Below are 9,209 nucleotides of genomic sequence, written 5' to 3'. Positions count from 1 at the left end.
TATGACAGTCATTGCATGGGCAACAATGATAAACATTACCTTGCCTATTGTCCCATGTCACAAACTCGCTATCCCATTAATTTACCTACTATCACTGGAATGGTATTGCATCCAACTCTTGTCCGTAGTATCTGTCATAACTGAAATAATAAATATGCACAATATTAGCAAAAACTACAATATGTGCACATGCATAATATTTACTTCTTCTTCACCTTATGCCTCTGGTTTGGGTCCTATCTCATTTAGGAGAATACTTCCTTTATTAAGCATCTTGCCTTCAAGGGTTTCGCTTTCGCATTTGGGAAAATGTTGGTAGCATCTCCCTATAGTCCCCCAAGTGCACAAATATCTAAACCTAGTTTGCACTTGAGAAACAATATAGAGAGATATTATCAAAATCTACCCCCAAAACCGAAAACGAAACCATATGAAATGCAAGCTCGCTCAATAAAGTTATATTCTCCCAAACTGTCAAAAAATGGGACAATTCAATAATCAAATGTCGTACAAGTGATTCTCAAATGGGAATTCTAAGCTAAAAGCAAACCAGTGAATTTTTGTAAAAGTTCACTCTTACACATATACAACCGGATAATAAATACATACATAGTAAATAAAATTGAAATAAAAAAACTCATGAAAGCACCATATATATGATTTTCATATTCACACACCAATCAACAATAATCATATCCAAATTCCATTGAGAAATCCAACACTAAAAACAACACACAAATAATTAGATGATAAAGCTATTATATATGCACTAAATCAATTTATACCTTAATTCTACTCAAAATTTAGAGTTACAAAACTAAAACTAACTCTAATTCTACTTAAATTGAGTGAATTATCACTAATTTACAATGAACACCAAATCAAAACTAAACTCTAAACAAAAGATTTATGCTTAAATGAACACAAAACATAGTAAAAAAGATAAAGAAAGAATAGAGTATGAACTAACCTACATACAAATCTTTGAGAAGAGAGAAGAAGAGATTCGCACCCCTAAACCTAGAATTTTCACCCAATCTGCGATTTTGAAGAGATACAGAGCCAGTTTCTGGATTTAGATCCTGTGTTTGGTCTGTCATAAAGGCAAGCTGGCCAGGTAGATTTAAAATAATTAAAGCGACGGAGAAAAGAAAATTATGTCGCCTAAGAAGTGTTTAAGGTGACGAACTTTATCCTTGTCGGTGTAAGTTGGTCACTTAAGCATATTGAGGTGACGAATGTCATTAATCGTCGCTTAAGTAACCTTGAAGCGACAAAGTTTCAAATGTAGTGACGACATTATTTAGTCGTCGCTTAAGCGTTTCTTAAGCGACAAAATTTATGATTTTCTTAAGCGACAAAATTTATGATTTTGGTCACGGTTCGTCTCTTAAGTGTGAATATGGCATAGTGATTGCATTATCAATTTGTGCCTAATCTGTTGTTGGTAGACTGTAGGTTTAAATGGCACAGTAGTGCTAGTCACTGTAGAGTTTGTGTTGTCTGAGGTACCTCTAAACCCATACCTATACCAAAATGCACAAGTGGTTGTGAACCAGAGGGTGAAAAATTTGAATGGTGCCACCCGGAAGCAAGACCCCTTGGTGGGAACATCTGTTTCGTGGTGTACAAATCCATGTTAACAGGAGGTGGTTGTGGCTGCGTATAGAACACATATGGGTTATAAGAATAAGCATATCCAGGCTCTACCACGTTAGGCAAGGTCATATGGCCACTCCCAAACGGGGCTATCCCTGCATCTCGACTACTTGAAGCACCTCCCCTGTGAGAGCGATTAGGCAAATTCATAGCATGTGTTAATCCAGCGGTTCCAATAGGCACACTAGCTAGCATCTAAATTCAGATCAGTAAGCACACGGTCAGTGTTTTTACTAGTAGATCTCACCAAAGCTGATGAAGCGCTCTCAGATCTGCGGACCACAGATGAAGGATCCTTATGGTCAACGATGCGCTAAATCACTCGTGACTGCGGAGTTAACCTAACGGAGCCATCAGGTTGAGGTATGGATGTGCTGCTAGGATTGCACCGTGGTGGTGATTATGTGCTCCAATGGTCAGTAGAAATAAACTGCTGCTTGATCTCTTCTACCAACAAAGATCTGAAGGAAGAGAGAGAGAGAGAGAGAGAGAGACGCTGCCATATCCTCACGCATTGCAGCTTGCATCTCTTCAAGCCGAGCAGTAGTAGCAGTCTGATGTGCGAGAAAGGCCGACTCAAACTGGGTAACAACGACGGATGGAACATCGTCACTGGTGGCATCAGGATTTAAACCCTAACTATGGCTACTGAGAACAAAGAGAAAAGGCAAAGAAGGAACATAACTAGGTTTTCATAGATAGATCTGAGAATGGGTACAACGCTGGCTATAATGCCCCCAATCCACACAGCTAAGGAGACACGTGTCAGACCCCCAAAAGCTGACCGTTAATCCACCATAAGCATGATTACAAACCCTAACAGCAATTAACTAACTTAATCAAACAGATACTCGTGCCTAGCACGTGACCAGATTGAACAAACTTCTCCCAATACAAGTAGGAACTATGGTTTAGGATTAAATCATAACAGAGTATCACTAAGAATTCCTCTCTGAATTGTCACAAACCTCGTCAGTTGAAAACCATGAATGATCAAGTTATACAGAAGAATATCAGCAGCTAGCACCACTTCATTTGCAAAGCAAGAAATATGACTGGGTTGGACCCTTTGCACATTATAGTAATCCATGCAGTCCGGGAGTTCAGTAGAACCAATGTTTTAAAAAGCGAAGACATACCCCAAGGCGTTTTCTTGAGAGCCTTGAGCCTTGAGTCTTAAAACTTGAGGCGCATATGGCGTAAGTTTTATATTATAAAAAATTAGTAGTTAAATGTGTAAAATATAATTATACACATACAAAAAGAACAAATATACATAAGAACTTACCAATTTATTACATTTAGATATAATGAAATTCATAATCCAAACGTTTTAGATAATTTTCATCAAATTAAACACATTATATAAATAAATATAAAATATACCTAAAAAAATTATTTTCTAAGGTGTAATAAAAATGTGTAAAAGGCGTGAAAAACGTAACATAAGACGTAAAAAACGTGAGCTTTTAAGCCTTAGTGCCTAGACCGAAAAACATATACATTATGTAAATAGCCTTAAGCTTTTTAAGCCTCAGACGAGCCTTGAGACGAGTTTTTTAAAACATTAAGTAGAACATAAGTATTGTAGCTTTGACACAATATACAGGAAAACTGAACTAGCAATATAATCATACTTTTTCATCCATGGCTGGAGTAACCAAAGGTTTATTGGAGAAGAAAGCTTCCAAATTGGCGATCATTACTTCACTCCCTCTCTTGAAAGACGCTAGTGTATAAACAGCCTTATGTGGAGACAGAACAACATTGTCCATTGCCACGAGCTCTTTCGGTATATGAGGCTCATTCTCATAAATATATAAACCAGCACCTCTGATCTCTCCATTCACCAAACACTTGACCAATTCTTTCTCATCAATAACTGCCCCACGCCCTATGTTAACTACCACCCCATCTTTTCCCAATGCACACATGACTTCCTTGTTGATCATGTGGCGGGTTTGGTCTGTCAGTGCACAACAGATGATGAGGGCATCATTATTAGCTGCAAGTTCACAGACATTGGAATAGAATGGATATGCCAAAGATGGTTTTTCCCTCGAGTTGTATGAAATGATGCAGCCATAGGCCTCAAGTCTTTTGGCGACTTCATAGCCAATGCTTCCCAATCCAACAATCCCGACTCGCTTTCCACCTATCTGCAAATAATATAGTTGACAATGACAAATCACAAGTTGAAGCTGAGTAATCCTGACACATTTATCTTGACGTATCTTCATATGACAAAAGTTATTGTGATGGTTTAATACATGCCATCAGAGGATACACTAGTTTACCAGTTATTAGATTTTCACTGAAGAGATGAGGTTTGGTACATTTTCTACTAGCCACATTACCTAACCAAACTGCAACTACTATATTCAACAAGATAAACAGACCCACAAATCCCATTTGGATGAGGAGATGGGACTAGAACAAATCCAACCCAAGTCATCTCTAAATAGCCAGTTCCCGTTTCCCAATGCCAAACAAAGCACTGCAGTCAACTCAAATCCTAATATCCTAAAGTTCCAAACTTTAACTTCCTCATGCAGTTAAACACATAAAAGATCAGTAATTTAAAGAAGGGTGGAAGTAACTAAAGACCTTGGAACCAAGAGGATAGTCTCCTTTGCTAGACCAAAGCCCACGTCTCACATACCAATCAGCTGCTGAAATCTTCCTACGCACATCGAGAAACAACCCAACAGCGAGATCAGAAACATCTTCCGAGTACGCATTTCCGGCATCGGTCACCGCAATCCCACGCCGCCGGCACTCTGCTTTTTCAACGTGGTTGGCGCCGGTGCTGACAGACACCACGAGGTTCAGGGAAGGTAGCAGCTGGAGGAGATCGGCTTTGACAGGAGTTATGGCGCGGCAGAGGAGCGCTTTGGCTGATTGGGCGTGGGTGGTGAGGAAGTGGGGATTCCCATGCTCGGAGGATGTTGAACTTTTGGGTGAAGTCGGATTCGAAATATGTGAAGGCGGGTGGTGGTTTGATAATCAGCACTTCTGGGAGGTTTGGCAATTTGGCCATTCCATTGAGATATCAAGATCAGTTTGGCTGTTGTACCTAAATTACTGGAAGCACAAAGAACCAAACACTGGAAACTAATGACTGAAAATAGAGGTTTGGTAACCTTCACGTCAACCAAGTTATTGCGGGCGACAATAAGTGTAATATTTCTCTAACAACAATAACTTGACTTGTTGATGTATCTAAAAGAAATAAATAAATAACTAGACTTGCCGAATTGGTGTGTAACCTCATACTCACGTTCGAAATAATGGAGCTGTTGATCGGAGAGAAATTACAATTTACGGGTGAGATAAAATTTTGGGCTTTTTATAAAAAAAAGTCATATTTCATACATCAAATTAGAAAATAGTCAAATAAAATTTAGAAATTAGAAATTATTCCCCTAATAAGACTTCTTAAACCGTTACTCCTGATTTTTGTAAAAATTACAACGTTGTCACCCTCTTTTTCCCGAGATTTCTCCCCAGAGAACTAAACTTTCATTTTCTCCACTTTTTTACTTCAAAGCATCGATCTCGTCGATCATCCGGTCTCTCCTTGATCAATGAGGCCTTCCGACGGACCTTGACTCCGATGAACAAGCCCAGATGATACTCAATGGCGTTGCTCTTCGACGGCTGTCGTCATATTCCTTGGATTTTCTCATGAAGATCGAGAAGAGCCACACTGGCCACGCATCGGCAGAGGTCGACGTTGGAATCGACTGTGGGCTAAGATTGAGGACATGTGGAGGTTGGCAAAGGTAGAGGTTTGCAGCTGATTTGTGTTACACATATTCGCTGGGTTTTTGGGAATTTCAGTGTCAGCGCGTGAGCCGATTTCTGGTATCGGTGGGCAGTGCTAAGGTCTAGTTTGACTCGTGCTTGTACTTCGCCAGCGAGATTCGAGGAGAGTTCGGTTGGATAGCACTGTGCGACGTTGTCGGCGCTTTGGCTAGACGCACGAAGCTGATTTACTATCAGCCCTAGAGCAGAGAGATGGCCATGGGTGCCCATAGCAATTTGTTTGGTTTTCATTTCTTCAATTCTTTATATTTATGTGATTTTGTGAATGCTATCAACTATGTTGATAAAGGGTAGTGAGAATATCAGTTTTGTGGGATTTGTGAAAGGGATGACTATGTTACAATGAGGGTCACACCACCTATCACCTAGCCGTCACACTACCTGTCACAAAACAATGTTTATGTGATAGGTGGTATGACAGAAAGTGTGACAGGTAGAAAACTAGTGTGATAGGTAGTGTTGTTCTGGGTGTGACATCACATTAATGTCGATATTTGGATCGTATAAGTTGATATGAGAAGTTCAAAATCATATAACAATATACAAAGTTTTGTTATTTCTAGTCATTATTCTTCTATTCTTCTTGTCACAACATAGTCACATAAAACAATGTGACAACGGGTGTGATAGGGGGTGTGGTAGTTGATGTGACAGATAATGTGACATTGGGTGTAACAGGTGTGTGCAAGAGTGCAACAATGGTTGTGACAGCTAGTGTGACAGCTGCTGTGATAGCTAGTGTGACAGCAGGTGTGACAACGGCTGTGATAGGTAGTGTGACACCATATTAATGTCGATATTTGGATCGTATGAGTTGATTTAAGAAGTTCGAGATCATATAACAGTATACAAATTAAGGTTCATTATCTCTAGTCATTATTCTTCTTATTCTTCTCACAATATAGTCACATAAAACAATGTGATAATGGGTGTGATATGTAATGTGACAACACGGGTGTGATAGGTAGTGTGCAGCAGGTGTGACATCAGTTGTGATAGGTAGTGTAACAGCATGTGTGATAGTAGTTATGATAGGTAGTGTGACAACGGTTGTAATAGGTAGTATGACAGTGGGTGTGTTAGCAAGTGTGACATCAGTTGTGATAGATAGTTTGACAGCAAGTGTGACAGTGGGTGTGATTGCATGTGTGACAGTGACTGTGACAGGTAGTATGACAATGACTGTGATAGGTAGTGTGCATACCGAGATGAAATGTCTAAATATGCGAAATTATCTGAAAATTCAAATGAGATTTGTTTGAGTATGATCAGAATGAAGAGAATTACTAGAACTAGAGAGCCTTGAGCTCCAATTTTGCCGGAATAGCTTGAATCATCACCATGGAAGGTGCCAGCTCCTTGCGAGGGTTGCTGCGCCTTGTACGGTGGTCGGTTCAGAGTGGGTATTGGTATCAAATGAAAGAGGAGAGAGAGATTTTTTCCAACGGTATCAACCACGCTCAAATCTATCGCCGGATGACAAAGTTATGATCGGAATTCGAAGAAAAAAGAAAAAGACGAATAGTTAGAGAAATGACAAAATTGTCCAGAAAATATTTTAAAAGTGACTATTTTCTAATTTTGTTCCAAACTTGTTGACTATTTTCTAAATTCTAGTCACTTGAGTTGACATTTGTATAATTGGAAAATAAGTGGTGACATTTTTACATTTGTGATGAAAAATGATACTATTTTATAATATTTCCTAAAATATTTTGACAAGATTTCTAATACGAATCTGTCACCGATGATACCAAGGACTAAAATGTCGATGAGAACAGAAATATAGAGGTTCCAAAAATTAGAAATTCGATGAAAATTTCGAGGAAATATCGATTTCAAAAAAATATTAATAAAATTGATGGGAAATTAAAGAAAAACATGGAAATTCTAAATGAAACTTTCAGAAATGATTCAAATAATTATTATCTATTATATTTCATACGGTAACCTTGTACAAACACTACTCTATAGAAAGTAGTAGCAATTTTTGGTGAAATAGTTGTTGAGAATTCTTTAAAAAAAATACTTTAAACATCTATTGTTTTTATACATATAATATATTGAACACGAAATTGCATGATTGTTTAAAAAAGATCTATGAGGTATAAAATATTTACTGTATTCGTCGTCTCCTTGAGTAGAGCTTCAAATATATTGTGCAAAGATTGAACAATGCATCCAAAATGCATGTATTCAGAGTAATTTTATTTTTATAAAGTAGTTAAAAATAGACTTATAGGTGAATAATTAAATGTAGGAAAAAAATAACTTAGTTGAGATCAAAGACTAAAATATCACGTTTCGAAGAAATATAAATCGTTCAAAAATTAGAAATTTCATTGGAAATATCGATATTTAGAGAAAAGTGTAAAAATATTAAATACATTATTGATCATATATATATATAGATGGTTACAAGATATTTGTAAGCAAGCTTGTTGGCAGGGCTTACAAACTTGAATTGGAGTGGTTTGCACCCCTCGAACCACGGTTTGATTCTCCCTCAAAGCATTCTCTTTTTCCTTATAAAAGATATATCAAACCCTCATAAAAAGAAAATTTCACCAATATATATCGTGGATTTTTTCAAGTTTTTAGTCATTGGATGATACCACACAATTTGATCTCAAGAAAAAAATATATAGAGGTGGGGCATTTCGAAAACTGGAACCACTACAGCACCACTGAACAATTCAGTTATAATCGGGAAAAAATAACTTATTAGAGCAAATGCACCCCAAATGTCAATAGACAGGGGCAAAAGGAAGAGCATGGCCTCCCAATTTTGTTAGTCACTTTTACATGCACCGCAGGAAGGCAAGTAGTGCCTCTCATATCAATAAAAAAACTAATTAATTCTATTAAATAAAAAAGAATGGATGCACGTGTAAGTCAATTAAGGGTTGTAGAGAGTACAACTGCCAATTTCAACATGGTTTTTAGCAGTAAGTCGGGCAACAAATAGGGAGGCAAGTCTTGCTTTTCAGCTTGGTCGATCACAGAATTAGTCTGGTAAAAATGTTGCGGTGCATGACAGCTTTTTACTTTCTTGCCATGCAGTATGGTCTTTGACGTCTTATAGGTCTGCGGTGCATTTTCTCTTATGATAATAGATCTTACTTAATCGGGTAAAAAGATCATCTTGTATCATTACTAGATAACGTGTGTTCTCTCTGAGAACTCAGATTTTTATAAAACTTCCTAGCTAGAAGAACACATACGGTGCATCCTTATAAATTTGAGCTCTGAATTGATCGATGTGAGTGGCAAAATACCCTCTATTTGGATTAGCGTTACTGCGTTAGCTTAAACAGCACAACCTCCCCACCAGAAAGCTTGCTCCGATGACCACCATATCTCCCCACCCGCAAGGCTCCCTTCCTGTAGCTTTGTTAGTTTAATCAAATATGGCTTTCCAAGTATCCAGGGAACTGTATATGAAAACTCGCACTAAATTTGGTTAACAAGACTAAAAATCCTATATTTGCAGGACTAGTACCAGTATCAGCCACTGGGATACAAAATTAAACTCCAAATAAAAGCATTGTTCAAACCAGTTTTTGCTGTTGAGATAGAAATAAAAGGAAAGAAAGTTGTCTTGTATTACCTCTAGTTTTCATTTGGAATTTTCTAAGATTTTTTTGTCTTTGAGCGGTCACCAATTTCAATTGGTTACCACAAGAATGACTCCACAGTTGCTAATTATAAAACATTAAATT

At 37.8% G+C, this 9,209-nt stretch overlaps 1 pseudogene; it reads right to left on the bottom strand.

Moving 5' to 3' along the window:
* Positions 1 to 3,212: 3,212 nt before the first annotated feature.
* LOC126802509 (glyoxylate/hydroxypyruvate reductase HPR3-like) lies at positions 3,213 to 4,699 on the bottom strand (annotated as a pseudogene).
* Positions 4,700 to 9,209: the final 4,510 nt, after the last annotated feature.

The sequence above is a fragment of the Argentina anserina genome, chromosome 7, assembly GCF_933775445.1.
Source record: "Argentina anserina chromosome 7, drPotAnse1.1, whole genome shotgun sequence".
In the NCBI taxonomy this organism is placed as follows: Eukaryota; Viridiplantae; Streptophyta; class Magnoliopsida; order Rosales; family Rosaceae; genus Argentina; species Argentina anserina.
The sequence above is the reverse complement of the archived record's forward strand: the minus strand, read 5'-3'. Positions and strand labels throughout refer to the sequence as shown.